This window comes from Hemitrygon akajei, chromosome 1 (genome assembly GCF_048418815.1).
Source record: "Hemitrygon akajei chromosome 1, sHemAka1.3, whole genome shotgun sequence".
NCBI lineage: Eukaryota > Metazoa > Chordata > Chondrichthyes > Myliobatiformes > Dasyatidae > Hemitrygon > Hemitrygon akajei.
This window is the reverse complement of record NC_133124.1, coordinates 19,860,657-19,882,656: the sequence shown is the minus strand read 5'-3', so window position 1 is coordinate 19,882,656 and position 22,000 is coordinate 19,860,657.

Genomic DNA, 22,000 nt, shown 5'->3' with positions numbered 1-22,000 from the left:
CCTGTACACATAGGTATCTTGGAGGGTCTTGATATCCAAAGAAATTACAATGGTAGGGGAAAGATGAAGTCCCAGTATGACAGTCTTAAAAGCAATCTGTTGCTTAAACAGGAGGAATGCAGGTCAGCAGGGAGAGTCTGAAGGGTGAAAGTGAACAGAATGTGAGCCTGTTATTGGTCAACAGGCTAAGGGTAATGATTGAACAAAGACTTGGGGCCTGGTTCAAGTTATAAGATGATTAGCAGTTCAGCATGGCAGGTTAACAGATTTGAAAATTCAGATTCAAATTCATTGAATTACCACATGTATATCAGAACATACAGTGAAATGCATCATTTACATTAACAACAAACACAACCCAAGAATATGCTAGGAGCATCCTACAGTTCTGCCATACATTCCAGCACCAACTAGCATGTCTGCAATGTTGAGCAGAATTACACAAGATCACTACAGCACAATAGCAGCAAAACAACAATGCATGAAAAGCTATTTAGAGAGTTGCAAAAATCAAAGGGGCTAATTAAGATTGAACTGGAAATAGACACTGAGAGTGGGAAATTAAGCCAAATAATACATTTTGGGGGTCAAATATAAGACCAAGGTGTGAGCACGTTAGTTCAGAGGTATGATTTCCCTAATAAATGTGTTTATTGTCTTTTTTCAGGATGTGGATATTGCAGACAAGCTCAGCATTAGTTAACCATCATTAACTGCCTGTGATAAAGTGGGGGTGAACGGCTACAGTTCTTTTGGTTCTTAGTGAATAAGTTTCATGACAAAACTGGTGATGACACCTTCCAACACTGATGATTATCAAGAGTAAATTTTGACTCCAATCAACACTGGTACCACCAGAATTCTACAATGATTGTCTACACCAGCAATACAATCCTAATCAAATTTCCATATCTGCAATTAAATTTCCAATTTCTCACTCAATGACAATTGACTGCCCCAGGTTTACTTACTGCCCATTGCACTGCAGGCACTGAGGGCAACAAAGAAGCTCCTCCATCTTCATTGCTGTTTCCATAACAATTTTCTTTGACCAGTCAGGGTTGTTAGCTCTGAACTGAATTCCCGAACCTGGAAGAGCGGTAGACTACTCTTAGCTTGGCCTCTACCCTTTGCCCTGTTTAGCATTGGTGACCCTACCAAGATTCAAAACTCAAGACCTTGACTCTAGTCAATGTAGCTCTCTAGGTCATTGAGGCATGCAAGCCTCCAAACCTAATGACAAGGTTGAGGTCCTCTTGGAGAAGTTTCATGACAAAACAGGCAATAACTTCTTCCAACTCTCTGCTGATTATTAAGAATGAATTGTGAAATTAGACAACACTGGTAACACCAGAACTCCACAATGATACTCCACGCCAGCATTAAAATCCCAATTAAATTTCTAGATGTGCAATTATATTTCTGTGTTTTCCCACATTGGCAATTGACTGCTCCAGAAATATTACATTATTACCATGACAGTCAGGTGTCCTACCCTTTTTTCAATGCATATCTGACCTTGATGAATGATCCTTCAGTGTTTAAAGATATCTCTTGAGTTGAGCTTGAGAGTGCTAATGTGAAATCTATAAACCAAAGAACAAAAATATAATTGTGCACATACTTTTTCAAGGACATAAAGGTATAGGAAAAACAAGATTCTCATATAAAGACTCTTCTATTTGGATAGTGTTGGTTTTATTTTATTACTGAACAATAAATATGATTGCTGTATGACTTATCTTTTTTTTCTGAGCACTCAAAGCATTAATTCCTGAGCAAGATGGCATAAAGCTAAAATATTTCTCTGCCTTGAGCATTGCACTTTAAATAAATTTCTGCAGTTTGACTTACAGTTGTAATGTAAAGCGCTCAGATGTAATAATATCTACCTTGTGTCACCTAATTGACAATACTTGTGTATATATGAACAGAAAATTCATCTCCTTCCAATCCAATCCCTATTTCAGAATGCTTCCCCTGTGGAAAGAAGATGGAAGAGCATAGGACTTGAGAGGCAAGAGCTTTCATCTCCTCTTAATGTGCATGACATTACCAATGTAACTTCAAATTCTGGGTGAAGATAGTGGAAGATAGGAAAGTATCTGAGCGTAACACTACACCAGGCTCTCAAAACCCACCCTTCTTTGACTCCAATTGGATGTCCTGCCTCTTAGACTAACCTAGTCCAACCATGCTAATGCCGTGGCCAAGAAAGCTCACAAGCATCTCCATTTCCTCTTTTGGCAGATCACTTTGGCCTCATCAATTTTAATTGATGCACCATAGAAAGAATCCTATCTCTATGCATCATGGATAGTTTGGCATCTGCTCTGTCTGTGACTGTAAGAAACTGCAGAGAGCTGTGAGCTTAGTTCAGCACATCATAGAAACCAGTCTCCACTCCAGGCACTATGCCATGGTAAAGTCTGCTCGTTATGTGTTGTTTCGTATGACATACAGTAGGTGAACATGGTCTTTCCATGACCACGATTGTTCATGGTAAAGTTTTCTGCAGAATTAGTTTGCCATTGCCTTCATTCTGGGTAGTTTGTTTACAAGATGGATCACCCCTGCCATTATCAATACTCTTCAAAGATTGTCTGCCTAGTGTCAGTGGTCGCCTAGCCAGGACTTGTGCAATGCACCAGTTGCTCATACAACCATCCACCACCTGGTCCCATGGCTTCACAAGACCCTGATGGGGGAGGTAAGCAGATACTACATCTTGCCTAAGGGTAGTGAAGGGAAGGATTGATTTACACCTCCTTTGGCAGGAACGTATCTCTATCCTGTCACCTTGCTATGGTAAAGTAGCCAGCATTACCAAAGACTCCATGACTCCACTCATCCTGGACATTCCCTCTTCTTCCCTCCCTCCCCTCCCCCCAATCAGGCAAAAGTTTAAAAGCACACACCACTAGGCTGAAGTCAGCTTCTTTCCTGCTGTAGAAAACTACCCAATATTTCCTTAATACAATGAACGGACACTTGCCCTCACATTCTACCTGCTCTTTATTGTCTACAGGCACTGCTCCTTTTTTGTAACTATAATACTTTATTCTGCACTCTTACTGCTTTACTTTGTACTATCCCAAGGAGCTGTTGTAATGAGTTGAATCTATACGAATGGGATGCAAGACAAGCTTTTCACTGTATCTCAGAACCAAACCAGGTTTATTATCACTGATACATGTTGTGAAAATCACTTTGTGGCAACAGTACAGTGCAAGGGGTTAAAGTTATCATGTCACAAATATAAGTGAATACCAATTAATCAGAATGTTTGATATAGAAATGTTAAATGTGTCTGCGTTCAACAAACTTGACTAACTCATTACAAGGGTATTGTAATGTGGAAAGTCAATAGGCAGTGCATGTGATGCAGTCTCTGTGTATTTTAGCTAGGCTTTTCAGATTCAGAATCAGATTCAGTTTATTGTCATTTAGAAACCACAAATGCAATGCAGTTAAAAAATGAGACAACATTCCTCCAGAATGATATCACAAAAGCACATGACAAAACAGACTACACCAGAAAATCCACATAACGTTTGGCAATCCCCAATCCAGAGTCCGGAGAGGCTGCTGTGTATTAATATCGCGCTACCGTCTTAGTGTGTTTCCTTTGGGACAAGCTAGTCAAAAGAAGTATAAGGCTGTGGAATCTAAGAGAGACTTGCAAATTGATTCACAAAATAGTACCATAGGGTTCAATGTCCTTTGCTATTTATTGTGCCTATTCATGATTTAGAATCAAATGTAGAGAGCATGAAAAGGAAGTTTAAGGATGATGTCAGAATTGGCGGCGTGATTGTGAGTGAGGAAAGGAACTTGTGACTGCAGCAGGATATAGATGGCCCGGTGAGCTCAGCCAGAAAGTGGCAAATGGAGCACAATCGAGGTGTATATTTGAAAGGGCAATGAGACGGCAGAATTCTCAGTAAATAGCAGGATATAGAAGGAGCGCCTTGTACCTCTTTTGGTAGAGACGAAACCTTACCCTGCTATCCAGGCCTTTCAACTCACAGAGTCTGTTTCAGTCGCACAGCATTCATCTTTACACCAATTGTCCCATTTATTTCTCCACATATTCCCATTTACTTCCTCCACATTCTACCACTCATCAGAGCACAGGAGTAACTTCCAGACAATTCATCCACCAACCCAGATATTTTTAAGATGGTGGAAGAACCTGGAGTAGCTGGAAGACACCCACAAAGTCAGAGGGAGAACCCGAACAGACAGCACCAGAAATTAGGACTGAACCTGGATCACGAGAGCTGTAATGTAGCAGCTCTATGAGCTGAGCCACTGTGCCACCTTTTTCACAAAGCTACATACCTTCGGTATTTGACATTGGAGAGAGTTCAAAGGAGGTTCACAAAAATGATTCCGGGATTGAAAGGCTTGTCATATGAGGAGCATTTGATGGCTCTGGGCCTCTACTCACTGGAATTCAGAAAAATGAGGGGTGATCTCACTGAAACCTAATGAATGTTGAAAGGCTTTGATAGAGTGGATGTGAAGAGGATGATTCCTATGATGGGTGAATCTAAGACCAGAGGATCCAGCTTCAGAATAGATCGATATCCATTTAGAATGGAGATGAGGAGGAATTTATTTAGCCAGTGAGCAGTGAGTCTGTGGCATACATTGCCACAGGCAGCTGTGGAGACCAGGTCATTGGGTATATTTCAGGCAGAGGTTTATAGATTCATGATTAGTCAGGGCATGTAGGGATTCAGAGAGAAGGAAAGCTATTGAGGTTGAGAGGGAAAATGCATCAGCCATGATGAAACAGTGAAGCAGACCCAATGGGCCAAATGGCCTAATTCTGCTGCTATATCATATGGGCTTGCGGTCTCATTTACTGACTGGCGAGGTCTTCATAAAAATGCACATTCTGAGTGATAACTTTTTCACTTTTTATTAACATGTCTTAACAGGTCTTAAGTAGATTAAGGAATATTTTTATAGAATTGAAAAATAATAGTTACACTGCATAACAGAGTACATCTGTGATCATGCAAATTATTTAGTCAGAAACTGGAAATTTTTCCAATATTATTCAAATGGTACTCAACAGAGGATATTGTATCCAAGAAATTGCCTTTATCTGTTATGTATCTATCAAAGGTTTAAAGGAACATGCAATTGGATTCTGGGTCTCTATAAAGAGCTATAAAAACAGCAAACTACAAGTATTGGTCAGCCCAACTTAGACTGTAAAGAGTCAAAGCTATTAAAGATTTACTTTAAATACGGATCATTCAAAGCCATCCAAATCCAGTATTCTTGCTTTGTGGATATTAAAGTATCCTGAATTGATACCTACTAAATTAACAGATCATTAATAGAGCAACAAGTATGAGAGTTTATGTGCTTTCCCTAATTCAATAGATCAAGAGTAGCTGTGGGAAGCCCATGGGTACAAAGTGCTTATCTTGCACTAAACGATTTTATAAACAATTTACTTATTAAAATGAAAAACAAATAAATCGGTACCTGAACAAATATTCCTAATGTGCAGACAATCCTATTTCTGTCACACTTGTTGTGATTGACTGTAACATGGCTAAAGAAACTGGAGCAGACCACATACAGGGTAACTGCTCAAATGACGTTGAATGGTGGCTCAGCTGTCAATGGAGTCTGTTAGTTTACAGTGACGGGTTGATGTTGTCGGATGCACTTTATCTGTTTCATTCTTGCTTTGTACTCAGCATGAAATGTTTTTGGTCAGGATTCTAATCGTCAAACCTCCTGGGATTTTCTTAAAAGGGAGCTGCATTTGAATCCTCCGGGGTATGTAACATATTGCAAGTCAGTTTGCAGAAAGCATACAGAAACCCCAGAAAATAATGAAGTTATTATATTTGACAACTGGTTGTTCACTGCTAGGTCACTAGCAAGAAGTCTGCTGTACAGTAATGTTCATGAGCAACACACTATATTTTCTGTCTTCTCACATAAGTTATTAAGCTATTAAAATGCTGCTTCAGTAATTTGATTAATGTGGAATTATGTTCTGTTGTATTAAACTTTGTAAAAATGTCAGATGAAAGCTTGAACAATTCCAAGTGACACTTTAACTCATGGTGAGCTCGCAGAATGTAAGATGTCTGTACAAGTTATAGGTATGTTAAATGTTTGCTAATAGCCTCTGAATTCTTTCTTGGCCTCAAGGCACCAGAGGCATGAAAACAAAAGACCAGTCCTACAGAAGGGTCTCGGCCCAAAACGTTGACTATACTCTTTTCCATAGAAGCTGCCCAGTCTGCTGAGTTCCTCCAGCATTTTGTGTGTATCTGTCTCTGCATGTCTCACAATGCTTGTGGATTGAACTGCTAATTATTGAGCCACACCTTTGCTTGATTCCTGGGACTTCACCTAAACCAAGAAATCACAATTGATTGGTGCTGATGGTGCATCAATTTTATTGACTGGAAGTTTTAAAACATGGAAACCGTTTTACGTCTGGAAAGATTGGATTTGGACTCCCAAGACCCTGAAGCAGCTCTTGCCTTTGAACTCTGGCTTGCATGCTTCCAATGATACTTGGAGGAGATTCGTGCAACTGAACCCGCTGTTATGCACAGAATTCTCCTCTCGAGGGTCACCCCAAAAGTTTACTCACTTATCAGAGGCCTGCGAACCTATGAAGGGGCACTGGACGCCCTCAAAAGACAGTACCTGCGGCCGGTGAACACCGTCTACGCAAGACATCGCTTAGCTACGCGACGACAGCGGCCTGGAGAATCGAGCGCCCAGTTTCTCCGAGCCCTACAGACACTCGTCCGAACTTGTGACTGCAAAACTCTCACGGCGGAACAGCATGCGGAGCTACTAGTACAAGAAGCCTTTGTTACAGGAATTAGGTCAGTGTACGTGCGCCAGCGGCTGCTGGAAAATGCCAATCTTACCTTACGCTCGGCGATCGAGATGGCCAACACGCTGGATGCTGCTCTGCACAACGCTGATGCTGTCCAGCCACGCGATCCCCCGCTGGTTCCGTGGACACCTCAGACCCCGCCACCGCCGGTTCCTGCGAGCGAATTCGCCAACGCCGCTGCCAGTCGCAATTCCACGAACTCCCCGAACCTGACCACGGCTGTGGCCAGTCGAAAGCCCGAGCTATGTTACTTCTGGGTCACCTTGGCTTCTGGGTCGCATTCCACAGACATCCGGGTGGGTTGTATAGCGACATTGGTGGTGCAGGGCACAGAATATCGGAACTTTGCGCTACTGGTCATGCCTCAACTGTGCGCACCTGTGCTATTGGGGCTGGACTTCCAGAGCCATCTCGAAAGTGTGACTATGGCATATGACGGGCCCCTCCCACCACTCACTGTCAGGAATCCTCAGTTTTGTGGGACTTCGCCATATACCCCGTTACCGCACACTCATACACACACCGAACCACACATCCCGCCCAGCACCATGCCGACAGCTGCGCTACTGACACTACTTGCAGCCTCTCCACCCTCAAGATCCCTCCCCCACCGCTGTTCGCCAACCTGACCCCCGACTGTAAACCTGTGGCAACTAAAAGCAGGAGGTACAGCGTGGGGGACAGGGCCTTCATTCAGTCAGAGGTGCAGCGGCTGCTCAGGGAGGGGATCATTGAGCCAAGCACAAGCCCTTGGCGGTCCCAGGTGGTTGTTGTTCGGACTGGGCAGAAAAATAGGATGGTCGTGGACTATAGTCAAATCATCAATAGGTTCACGCAGCTTGACGCGTACCCCCTACTCCGCATCGCCGATATGGTCAACCAAATAGCTCAGTACAGGGTGTACTCGATAATAGATCTGAAATCCGCTTATCACCAGCTCCCCATCCACCCAGAGGACCGCCCCTACACCGCCTTCGAGGCGGGCGGCAGGCTCTATCATTTCCTGCGCATCCCATTTGGTGTCACAAATGGTGTCTCGGTCTTCCAGAGGGAAATGACCTGGATGGTGGACCAGTGCCAACTGAAGGCCACATTTCCCTATCTGGATAACATCACCATATGTGGTCGCGACTGGCCGGATCACAACGCCAACCTCCAATGATTTTTCCAAGTGGCCGAAGCCCTGAACCTTACTTATAATAGGGACAAATGTGTGTTCGGAACCATCCGACTCGCTATCCTTGGGTATGTCGTGGAAAACGGGGTCATTGGCCCTGATCCCGACCGTATGCGCCTCCTGTTAGAACTCCCTCTTCCCACCACTCTCAAAGCCCTCAGACGGTGCCTGGGCTTCTTTTCCTATTACGCCCAATGGGTCCCCCATTACGCAGACAAGGCCCGCCCCCTGGTTAAGTCTACCACTTTTCCCCTCTCTGCCAAGGCCCGTGGGGCCTTCAGCTGCATTAAAGGGGACATTGCCAAAGCAATGATGCATGCGGTGGACGAGACCATTCCCTTCCAAGTAGAGAGTGATGCCTCCGATTTCGCGCTTGCTGCTACCCTCAATCAGGCAGGCAGGCCAGTAGCATTCTTTTCTTGTACCCTTCAAGGCTCTGAAATTCGGCACTCCGCGGTGGAGAAAGAAGCCCAGGCCATAGTGGAAGCTATTAGGCACTGGAGGCACTATCTCGCCGGCAAAAGGTTCACCTTGCTGACCGACCAGCGCTTGGTTGCATTCATGTTCAGCAACCAACAGCGGGGCAAAATCAAAAATGATAAAATTTTGCGGTGGAGAATAAAACTCTCCACCTACAATTATGATATCCTATACAGGCCTGGCAGACTCAATGAACCCTCTGATGCCCTATCCCGGGGAACGTGTGCTAGCGCACAGCTCGACCAGCTATACACCCTTCATGCGCATCTTTGCCATCCGGGGGTCACCCGATTTTACCATTTCGTGAAAGCCCGGAACCTGCCGTACTCCCTGGAGGACATCAGGACGATGACCAGGGACTGCCAATTCTGCGCTGAGTGCAAACCGCACTTCTACCGTCCTGACACGGCGCAACTTGTCAAGGCCACCCGCCCTTTTGAGCGACTGAGTGTTGACTTTAAGGGCCCCCTTCCCTCCACCGACCGCAATGTCTATTTTCTCAATATTATCGATGAGTACTCGCAGTTCCCCTTTGCCATCCCCTGCCCCAACAGCACTACCACGTCGGTCATAAAAGCCCTGCGCCAGCTCTTCACTCTGTTCAGATATCCCTGCTATATCCACAGTGATAGAGGGTCCTCCTTTATGAGTGACGAGCTGCGCCGGTACCTGCTAGCTAGGGGCATTGCTACTAGTCGGACCACGAGTTATAATCCTCGGGGAAATGGACAGGTGGAGAGGGAGAATGCCACAGTGTGGAAGGCCACACTTTTAGCCCTTAAGTCAAAAGGGTTGCCGGTCTCTCGATGACAGGAGGTCCTCCCTGAGGCACTCCACTCTATCCGCTCCCTGTTATGTACGTCCACCAATGCCACCCCTCACGAGCGTCTATTCTCTTTTCCCAGGAAGTCTGTCACTGGGATCACCCTACCAGTTTGGCTGACGTCCCCAGGGCCAGTGCTGCTCTGGAAACATGTGAGGAGTAATAAATACTCCCCGCTGGTCGAGAGGGTTCACCTTCTACATGCGAACCCCCAGTATGCCTACATGGTCTTACCTGATGTCCGCGACCTGGCGCCCGCAGGAGCAGCAGACCACTACCCCGAACACTCCACGGTAACTATGAACCCTGTACCCAAGGTGACACCGTGCACACCAAGCCCTACACACTCTCTCTGAGACGTAAAGGCGTGATATCGGCTTTTATTGACTGGAAGAAGGAACAAGCAGTGGTTGACAACCATACTACATCCTGGAGACAGAGAGGCCGGGCTCAGACCTCAATCGCCTTTATACCGGGGTCTGTGGGAGGAGCCACAGGAGCAGTCAGCAGGGGGCGTGTCCAGACAGGTATATGTAGTTTACCACAGGTGCCTAGGACAGACCCAGAGTGGTTTCACGAGTCGGAATTCGAAGTTCCCCTGACAGCTTCAACAATCAAGTGGAGACTAAGAATAGTTCCCCTGACAGCTTCAACAATCAAGTGGAGACTAAGAATCATGAGCCCTGAAGTCTTTGTGGAAATCTTTGTAACTTGCTACGTAGTATTTAGTGTGGTTTGTTTGTGTTTTCTGCTTTATGATAATAGATTAGGCTTAAGATACTCTCTTGTGCTTGTACACTTATTACCACATCTCCTGGACACTCAAATTGGTTTTTGTCTTGTGGGTCTGATCGACCCAGCCCATTACACTAATTCTATTTTGTCTTATAAAGAATTGAACTGAATTGACTTTATTTCTTACATCTTTCACATACATGAGGAGTAAAAATCTTTACGATGTATCTCCATCTAAATGTGCAATCATAGTAATTTATAATAAATAAAACAGTCAATGTAACATAACTCAAATCAGCGTGCATTAATCAGTCTGATGGCCTGGTGGAAAGCTGTCTCGGAGTCTGTTGGTCCTGGCTTTTATGCTGCGGTACTGTTTCCCGGATAGTATCAGCTGGAATGGATTGTGGTTGGGGTGACTTAGGTCCCCAATGATCCTATGGGCTGTTTTTACACACCTGTCCTTGTAAATGTCCTGAATCATAGGAAATTCACAACTACAGATCCACTAGGCTGTCCGCTCCACTCTCTGCAGAGTCCTGCGATTAAGGGAGGTATAGTTCCCAAGCCAGACAGTGATGCAGCCAGTCAGGATATACTTTCAGTTAACATCATTATTCTTATCTTTTCCTTAACTTTGTTAGATCACTTGAACCTCAATGGTATCATTGAAAATTCTGGCCTTAGTGTGAAATCATGATATCTAATTTATACTAATTTATTGACTAAAATAACATGTGGAATTTTACCCTTTTAGAACATATTGGGGTACTATCTCTGAACTACAAGATACACTTAAAAGTGAAGTAATTGCTACTGTCCCCTCTTCTTTTTCCTGTCCTCCTTCTCCATGATTAGAAACTTATTGAAAGTGTACACCATATTGAAGCAGACTTATAACCTCATTACCACTGAACAGAGCTGTGAGAGCTGGCTATTGTGCTTCAAGCAGGAGCAGAAATTGAATTGCTCCACCTTTATGTCGAAAATAAATCAGGTGGGACTAACAAATCACCAAGCAATATCCTTGGGAGAGCCATCTTAAGCAGATAAGGCTGAGGACTTGCAACTCTACTGGACAGACCAATCTCGAGTAATCTGATAAAGGCTGTTCTTCATGGCTTTTCCTTTCCAATGTTACAAAGGAAGGTAAAATAAAACACTGACACAAAATATACAGTGTTTCTTACAGCTAGTAGAACCCTAACAATAGCCAAACAAAGGGCCTCCTGATCTCACAGACTACAGACTGAGGCCTACTGACTCATCAAAAAAGAAGCCTGCTCTAGTCTCTATTTGGTTAGTGGAGATATCAGTTCTTTGCCCACACCACTGGCAATCTCCTTTCATCTGTCTACATGCTGAACAATGATAATCAGTTTGAATTTGCTCAGAATTATATAGCATTTACAACACTAAAACCTCATTCAGTTAAACCGATCTTGTGCCAGAGCTTGCACTCCATGGGAGCCATTTTATTTAATCAAGGCTATTATGATATCCTGCCAGTCTTTCTATCTTATGTGCTAGCCTAGTCTCCAATTAAGGTCATGTCAGCGACTCCAAGTGGTTGCAGACTCCACATATTAACTACTTCTTATTTGGAACAGTGAACCTATTAATAACTATCTTATATTTATGATCACAAGTAAAAACATCTTAACAACAATTAGTTCCACTAAATGAATCAGAATCAGATTTATTATCACTGACATATGTCATGAAATCTGTTGTTTTGTGGCAGCAAGACATAATAAATGCTATAAATTAGAAAAATAACTAAATGAACAAATAGAGCAAAAGTGGAATAGTGAGGTAGTGCTCATGAGTTCATGGACCGTTCAGAAATCTGATGTTGGGAGGGGCGAAGCCATTCCTAAAACTTCACACGTGGGTCTTCAGGGTCCTGTGCCTCCTTCTGATGCTAGCTAAATGATGTTTTCATCATTTTAAAAACTGTGTCTTCCCTGAAGAATAGAATTTTTCTGTCAAGTAGAAGCCCACAATCCACTAATGAATTACCTCACGATAATCTTAACAAATGCACACAGTGGTAAGATTAATATCTTTTTCCATCCCACACCTCATTGACACTCTTCAGCTAGGTGTGCAACTTTACTGCTATAATAAGTCTTGAATTTGGGAGGGGTCTTACAAAGCAACATTTGTAATATGGGTTGGGCTAAGTGCACTGCTTTCAAAAGAAATGAGTTGTAGTTGCCCAACGTCAAGGCACAAATGAGGATGTGGAAGCTTTAGAGAGAATACAGAGGAGATTGAGCAGGATTCTTAGAAAGACCATGTCTTATGAGAAAAGTTTAAGCTGGCTTGGGTTTTTTTTCTTTACAGTGAAGGAGAATGAGAGGTGACTTGATAGAGATGTATAAGATGAGGCCTGGCTATGTGGGAGGGAAGGGTTACAATTCTCTGTGGTGAGGAAGGCAAATGCAATGTTAGCATTCATTTCAAGAAGAACCATAGAACCATAGAATGTTACAACACAGAAACAGGCCTTTTGGCCCTTCTTGGCTGTGTTGAACCATTTTTCTGCCTAGTTCCACTTTGACCGGCACCTGGACCATATCCCTCCATACACTTCTCATCCATGTACCTATCCAAGTTTTTCTTAAATGTTAAAAGTGAGCCCGCATTCACCACTTCATCTGACAGCTCATTCCACACTCCCACCACTCTGTGTGTGAAGAAGCCCCCCTCATGTTCCCTTTAAACTTTTCCCCCTTCACCCTTAACCCATGTCCTCTGGTTTTTTTCTCCCCTAGCCTCAGTGGAAAAAGCCTGCTTGCATTCACTGTATCTATACCCATCATAATTTTATACACGTCTATCAAATCTCCCCTCATTCTTCTACGCTCCAGGGAATAAAGTCCTAATCTATTCAACCTTTCTCTGTAACTCAGTTTCTCAAGTCCCAGCAATATCCTTGTAAACCTTCTCTGCAATCTTTCAACCTTATTAATATCCTTCCTGTAATTCAGTGACAAAAACTGCACACAATACTTCAAATACAGCCTCACCAATGCCTTATACAACCTCTCCATAACATTCCAACTCTTATACTTAATACTTTGATTTATAAAGGCCAATGTACCAAAAGCTCTCTTTACGACTCTATCTACCTGTGACGCCACCTTTAGGGAATTATGTATCTGTATTCCCAGATCCCTCTGTTCTACTGCACTCCTCAGTGCCCTACCATTTACCTTGTATGTTCTATCTTGGTTTTTCCTTCCAAAGTGCAACACCTCACAGTTCTCTGTATTAAACTCCATCTGCCATTTTTCAGCCCATTTTTCCAGCTGGTCCAAATCACTCTGCAAGCTTTGAAAAACTTCCTCACTGTCCACTACACCTCCAATCTTTGTATCATCAGCAAATTTGCTGATTCAATTTACCACATTATCATCCAGATCATTGATATAGATTACAAATAACAATGGACCCAACACAGATCCCTGTGGCACACCACAGGACTATAATATAAAAGCAAGGATCTAACGTTGAGGGACTGATGAGGCCTCACTTGGAGTATTCATTGCAGTTTTAGGCTCTCATCTTAGAAAGAATGTGCTAAGACTAAGAGAGTTCAAAAGAGGTTCATAAATTGGTTTTCAGGATTGAACGGCTTGTCATATGAAGAGCATTTAATGGCTCTGGGCTTGCATTCACTGGAATTCAGAAGAATGAGAAATGATCTAATTGAAACCTATCGAATGGTGAAATGGTCTTGTTAGAGCGGATGTGGAGAGGACGTTTCCTATAGTGGGAAAGTCTAGGACCAGAGGACACAGCCTCAGAATAGAAAGGCATCCTGTTACAGCAGAGATAAGGAGGAATTTCTTTAGCCAGAGAGTGGAATTCTTTGCCACAGGCAGCTGTGGACACCTAGTCTTTATGTATATTTAAAGCAAAGGTTGACAGAGTCTTGATTGGTCAGAGCATGAAGGGATACAGTGAGAAGGCAGGAGATTGGGGCCGAGAGAAAAACTGGATCAGCCATGATGAAATGGCAGAGTATACTCGATGACCCAAATGGGTAAATTGTGCTCCTATATTATGGTCCTAATCGGGCAGGTGGGGCTTGTCAGACTTGGACGGCAGCAGACTAAGAGTAGTTCAGAATCTAAAACATAGCACAAGTTGACAATATCAACAAAGTCCCTGAAATATACCCAGAAACGGAAATATTCTCTGTCATTTTGTACATCTGACAATCATTGTGGAATTTTGACATATATTAAAATCATTTTATTTATTTATTTATTGATATACAGTGTGGAATAGATCCTCCCGGCCCTTCAAGTCAGGCTGACCAGCAATCCCTTAGTTTAATCCTAGCCTAATCACGGGACAATTTACAATATCATTTCATTTACAAACTTGTATGCCTTTGGACTGTGGCACAGAGCACCCAGAGGAAACCCACGTGGTCACAGGGAGAACATACAAACTCCTTACAGGCAGCAGTAGGAATTGAACCCAGGGCACTAGTGCTGTGAAGTGTTGTGCAAACCACTATGCTAACATGCTGCTCTAAAGTCCTTCATGAAAGAATCTGATAAAACCCCAGTCTAATTACAAGCTAACCCCACCCATCTTCTCCTTAAAAGAGTGTGCGGGCAAGAGCCACCTGACCCACACAGAGAGTGAAATAGGTATCTTTGTTTGTATTTCAATTGTGCAGATATAATGGTTTTTTCTGATTCTCCATTGGACGTGACCAAAATAATGTGACTTATTATTTTGTTTGTTAGTATAAACCAGTTGTTGTGTTAATGTTAAAGTTGTGTCATCAAATTAGTTGATGATTGCTTTTAATTAGGACACAGTAGAATAACTGATTAAATGTAATGTACAAAAGAACCTTGTAATCAGCACAGTAAATGGTTTTTAGCTCTGGTGGATTAATTTAATTTTGAAGAACTGAAAAGAACTTGCTTTGACAACAAGTCTGATGCCCCAAAACACTGAAATTATCAAAACGTATCACTGAAAGATATATATATATATATATATCAAGGCAAGACTTTGTATGGTGGAGTCACAGCCAGTAAAAGGATTTGGAGAACAACCAATGATTTGTTGACCGTGACAAGTATTGTCTGCATTAAATGCATGAGATAGTTTGCAGATGCTGGAAATCCAAAACAGCACACTCAAAATGATGGAGGAACTCTGCAGGTCAGGCAGCTTCTACGGAAACGAGTAAGCAGTCAATGTTTCGAGAAGCTGCCAGAGGAAAAAGGTGGGTGGGGTGGGGAACGAGGAAAGCTAGAAGGTGATAGGTGAAACCAGGTGGGTTGGAAAGATAAAGGGCTAGAGAGGAAGGAATTGGTAGGAGGGGAGAGTGGACCATAAGAGAAAGGGAAGGAGAAGGGGACCCATGGGGAGCCGTCTCTATTTCCTGAGAAGACTGAGGTCTTTTAACATCTGCCGGACGATGCTGAGGATGTTCTATGAGTCTGTGGTGGCCAGTGCTATCATGTTTGCTGTTGTGTGCTGGGGCAGCAGGCTGAGGGTAGCAGACACCAACAGAATCAACAAACTCATTCGTAAGGCCAGTGATGTTGTGGAGGTGGAACTGGACTCTCTGACGGTGGTGTCTGAAAAAAGGATGCTGCCCAAGTTGTATGCCATCTTGGACAACGACTCCCATCCACTCCATAATGTACTGGTTAGGCACAGGAGTACATTCAGCCAGAGACTCATTTCACCGAGATGAAATGCTGAACGTCATAGGAAGTCATTCCTACCTGTGGCCATCAAACTTTACAACTCCTCCCTCGGAGTGTCAGACACCCTGAGCCAGTAGGCTGGTCCTGGACTTATTTCCACTTGGCATGATTAACTTATTATTATTTAATTATTTATGGTTTTATATTGCTATATTTCTTCACTACTCTTGGTTGGTGCGGCTGTAACGAAACCCAATTTCCCTTGGCATCAATAAAGTATGCCTGTCTGTCTGTCTGATAGGCAGGTGAGAAGCAGTAAGAAGCCAGTGTGGGGAATAGAAGAGGGAGGGAAGGCAGAAAAAAATATACCAGAAAGTGTAATTGATAGTCCTGCCATCAGGTTGGAGGCTACCCAGACGGAATATTGGGAGACCACTTCGCCAAGCACCGCCAGAAAAAGCAGGAACTTCCAGTAGCCTCCCATTTCATTTCTACCTCCCATTCCCACTCTGACACGTCAATCCATGTCCTCCTCTAAAGCCGCGATGAGGCCACACTTAGATTGGAGGAGTTTTGTTAGCCTCCAACCTGATGGCATGAACATCGATTTCTCGAACTTCCAATCATTGCTCCCCCGCTTTCTCCTTCACCGTTCCCCATTCCCATTTCCCTCTCTTACCTTATCTCCTAACCTGCCCATCACCTCCCTCTGGTGGTCCACACCTTCCCTTTCTTCCATGGCTTTCTGTCCTCTCCTATTAGATTCCCCCTTCTGCATACCTTTATCTCTTTCACCAATTGACTTCCCAGCTCTTTACTGCACCCCTCCCACTCTCCCATTTCACCTACTACCTTGTACCACTTCCCCTCCTCCCACCTCATACTCAGCCTTCTGAACTGTTTTTTCTAATCCTAATGAAGGGTCTTGACCCAAGGTGTCAACTGTTTACTCTTCTCCATAGATGCTACCTGGCCTACTGAGTTCTTTCAGCATTTTGTGTGAGACAGAGTAACATCTGCATTGCATAAGGACCATGTAAAGCCACCTTGAATCAAGCACCCCCCACCCCTGGACCTACAGTCATACCATCAGTGGTAACTTCTCGGTTGGCAACATCTGGATATCTGAAGATCTATCCTGAGACCAACATATTGATGCATTTACCAAGAAGGCATGCCAGCAGCTATACTTCAGCAGGTATTTAAGGATATTTTATATGGCTCCAAAGCTGTCTTCACATGTGGGAGGTTAGTGTCCAAGATAGAGCAGGCTGAGTAACAGGTTCATTTTATTTATTTATTTATTTATGTGCTGAGTGATACACATAGAGTAGGCCCTTCTGGTCCTTTGAGCAACACCACCCCAGCAAATCCAATTAATGCTAATTTAACCATGAGGCTATTTCCAACGACCAGTTCACCTACCCATACATCTTTCGACAATGGGAGGAAACCAGAGGACCCGGGGAAAACCCAGGCAGTCCTCGAGGAGGACATACAGAGACTCCTTGCAGAACAGTGCAAGAGTTTTAGTCAGAACTCCAGAAAGCCCAGAGCTGTAATAACGTCACAGTAACCGCTACGCTACCATGGTGCCCATGGAAGTGTCGCGGTCAGCCAAATGCTATTCCAAATGGACTCAATATTGACCTGCTGATGTACTGCAGCAGGGCGTGATATGGAGCTCCTCCACAGTTAGTGCACCATTTCAGACTCCGTAGCTAATTGAGATTTGTCTTTTCCCAGTAAGAATCCCCTCCAGAATTGAGACATTTTGCTGTAATCCGTTCTTCACGTTCAATATATTGTGCCACATCTTAATCCGATCCATTACTGTTGAGCTTCATACCTCAATGCTCAGCATCCTCTCTCTGAGCAATCCTAATATCTTGAGCTAATATGGTATTATCGTAATTTGTTCATTTGGCATCAGTTAATTAAGTAAACTTGCAATAAAGGGCAAGTTTTATTAAGTTACTTCTGTAAGGATGCTGCTTGACAATAAAATTGTCTAGAACCCAATTTAAAAAAGAAAGACCAAAACCATTGCGCAGAGAAAGAGAAACATAAAACACAATCCTGCTGCCAGTAGAAAAGCAAGTGTCAGCATTCCGAATCAGATTTTGTCCTTAGACACGCTCTCTGGAGCAGCCGGAGTAGGCCCGAGCCTCGTTCTCAGCAGCACAGCAGCTGGAGCAGTTCACCACCGAGAGATGAATGATCACCATGGGGGAGCAAGCGAAATCAGCCTGACACTCATCCTTTCCAGTCTATCTAGACCAGCATTTAAGTTGTCCAGGCAATTTAAATTTAGCAAACCTTCTTAGATGCAGAGCATCACTACTATCAGGACAAGGGTAAAAGAGCCTGAAGTCCTACACTCCGTGTTTAAGGAACAGTTCCTTCCCCTTTGCAAACAGATTTCTGAGCAGTTTGTGATCCAATGGACATCACCTCTTTGTTACATTTCTGTGCTATTTATTTATATACTTTGTACTGTAACTTATAGTACAGTAATTTGTTATGCCTGCATTGTACTGCTACTGCAAAACAACAAATACTGCACCTAACGCCAGTTGACAATAAACCTGATTCTGATTCTGTGCGCACCCCTTACTAATAGGAATTAGCCTTCAGCTAAACTATATGCATGGTAGAACAAATTTACAAGTCTGAATCCCATGATACAGTCCATTAGAGTAGTGGCAACTGATCAAGGTAGCATTTGTCCTAACGGCTAACAAACACAACTTCTTGCTTGAAAAGAAACAAGAGAACAAGGCTATGTAAACAGATAAACATAATTTAATTGGTCACTTGGATACCCTGAGAACACAAGTAACAGATTCACATACACGACATTACAATGCACAGTAGTTACACAGAATTTTAATCTCTCAAGTTCTATTCATTTTTTTTTACATTGTATTTGATGTAATGTTTCCAAACTGGAACTTTAATGTGTTGTAATTCAAAGAGGAAGAGGAAGAATTATTTGGCTTAAGGGGAAGATTACTGGAAGGTGAAATACTGCACATGCTTGTTCCTTCAAAAGTTCAAAGTAAATTTATTATCAAATTGCATGTATGTTAGTATATACTGTACTACATTGTGATTTGTTTTCCTACAGGCATTTACAGAAAAATAAGGAAATACAATAGAATTTATTATGATTCACAATCCAGATGAAAAATTAACTAAATTTGGCACACCCATAGGTTCACATGAACCCTTGGATAACTTTTGAATCAAAGTGGAAAGTATCACTTGCCCCATCATTAAAATGTTCCTATGTTTCCTGAGAAAGATCTCGGCCTGAAACATGGACTTTACTCTTCTCCATGGATGCTGCCTGGCCTGCTGAGTTTCTCCAGCATTTTGTGAGTGTTGCTTGAATTTCCAGCACCTGCAGACTTCATTTGTTTGTGTTTGGCCCACAACCAATGTTCCCAATTTCAAGGACTCTTCATCTCATGTTCTCAATATTTACTGCTTATTTATTCATTATTATGGTTTCTTCCTTTCTGTATTTGCACAGTTTATTGTCTTCTGCACTCTGGCTGAATGCCCAAGTTAGGCTTTCTTTCATTAATTCTGTCATTATATAGATTTATTGAATATGCCCACAAGAAAATGAATCTCAGGGTTGTATATGATGACATATATGTACTTTGATCATAAATTTACTTTGAACTATTCCTCTTCCATTGATCTTCCCCTAAAGCCAATTAATTCTTCCTCTTTCAAAGATCAAAGTAAATTTATGCTCAAAGTACATGTACGTCACCTTATACAATCCTGAGATTGATTTTCTTATGGGCATTCACAGTAAATGCCAAGAAACAAAATAGAATCAATGAAAAATCACAAACAACAAAGACAACCAAATATCCAATGTTCAAAAGACAACAAACTGTGCAAATACAGAAAGATAAAACAACAAAATAAGACGAATTAAAAAATAATAAATATTGGGAACGTAAGTTGGAGAGTCATTGAAAGTGAGTCTATAGGTCACGACCTGCAGATGGCCTATGCCTGTGCACTGATTTACACCTGTATAGCTATTTAGATGTTGTGATTTTCCACCGTCTTCTTTCCTCAGACTCTTGCTGCACCAATCCCCTTCATCTTCGGTTTCTCTTTCTGGTTTGCAGCTGTGCTGTTCACTTCAGATTGGACACCATACTCCTTGTGTTTGCCTTGCACTAACCACACTGCACTGAAAAGGTATCATTAAACTTAAAGTCTATGTAAACCTATTATCAAAGTACTTCTCTTGCAGGCATTTACGGGAAACTAACAAAATACAAAAAATATGCAAAACTGTACATAAAAAGACTGACAACAATCAATATGCAACAGAAAACAAATTGTGCAAAATAAGAAAGACAAATAAATAATACTGAGATCGTGAGTTGTAGAGTCCTTGAAAGTGTATCTGTAGGTTATGGAATCAGTTCAGAGTTGAGGTGAGTGACATTTTCCACACTGGTACAGAAGCCTGATGGTAAATAGTTGTTCCTAAATCCGGTGGGACCTAAGGCCCCTGCACCTCCTACCCTTTGGTAGAAGTAAGAAGAGAACATAGCCTGGATGGTGGGGGTCCTGGATGGTGGGTGCTGCTTTCTTATGCCAACACCTCTTGTAAATGTGCTTAATGGTGGAGAGGACTTTGCCTGGGATAGACTAGTCTGCATCCACCTCCTACTGTAGACTCCTGTCACTGGTGTTGGTGGAGCCAGTCAGAATACCCTCTACTGTGCATCTATAGAAGTGTGTCAAGGTTTAGATGACAGGCCGAATCTGGGCAAACTTTACCATTAACACTGTGCGTACCTCTGTATATAGGAGGTATTTGGCTTTGACTTTGGACTTCATTCATTCTTTGGTCTTCATTCATTGACACACATTTTTCAGCAACTCATTCTAATTCCAAGTTTATTTAGTTCAATATGTTCAAGAATTGTGCAAGCGTGGATGTCAGGGTCTTCTTTAGAGCATCTCTAAGCTTGTCTATTTGCCACAGTGATCCAGTACAGGTTTTTTCTATGCAGTTTATTTTTCCCAGTTCTCTGTTCTCTTCATAAACAGTTCTACTCTGCCTGAACTATGGCAGCTTGACAGGAACTCTGGTCCTCTAACTTCCTGCAGCAAGTGTCTCCTTTCAGAGAGCGTGGATCAGACTGCACCTGGAGTACTGTGAGCAGTTTTGGATCCCTTATTTAAAAAAGAATGTTCTGGCATTGGAGAGGATTACAAAAATGATGGGGATGAAAGAGTTGACTAACAGTATGAGGAGTATTTTATGGCTCTCTTGAAGTACGAGGGGGATCTCATTGAAACTTATTGAACATTGAAAAGCCTAGATAGAATGGATGTGGGGAGGATGTTTCCTATAGTGGGGGAGTCTAGGACCAAAGCTCAGAATACAAGAACATCCCTTTAGGACAGAGAAGAAGAGGAATATTTTTTGCCATAAGATGGTGAATCTGTGGCAAATTTGGCCATGGAGAACAAGTCTTTGGGTATATTAAAGCAGAGTTTGATACTTTCTTGATTCATAAAGATGTCAAAGGTTACATGGAGAAGGCAGGAGAATGGGGTTAAGAGGGAAAATAAATCAGCCATGATGGAATGGTGGAGCAGACACAATGGACCAAATGGCATAATTCTGCACCTGGTATATGTCATGGTTTCATTTAAAGTTACTTTTAAAGAGCATTCAGCATATTTAAATTACTAAAGAAGTTCTATTTAGGATTTTAGTAGATCTGTTGACTTCATGAGTCTGATGCATCAGAAAGTTTAACATATTTAACACTCCATCCAACTCACACTTTGTCAATCCCATCTGTTCACAAGGGTTTACATCCTGCCAAGTTATCAGCTGCAGCTCAGTAAGGAAGACTTTGACACGAATGCCAAGGAGATGTTCACTATAGAAATGGTAACAATGCTGTTTAAAAATCTGCTCTGCAGAGTGTGACAAGCAGTGTTTCATTGATAAAAGCTTGTTTGATTGACAGCTGTGAAACATTAGCTTATTGCTCTGATGCAAATAGTTTTCAGTTTTTTTTACGTAGTGTAAGAAGTTTGGCATTTGATAAGACAACTTCATGAAACAACAGGGAAAAGTTATACCAAGGAGCAAAACACAATTCCAGTTGATTCTACTGCAAATCCTATAAGACAAT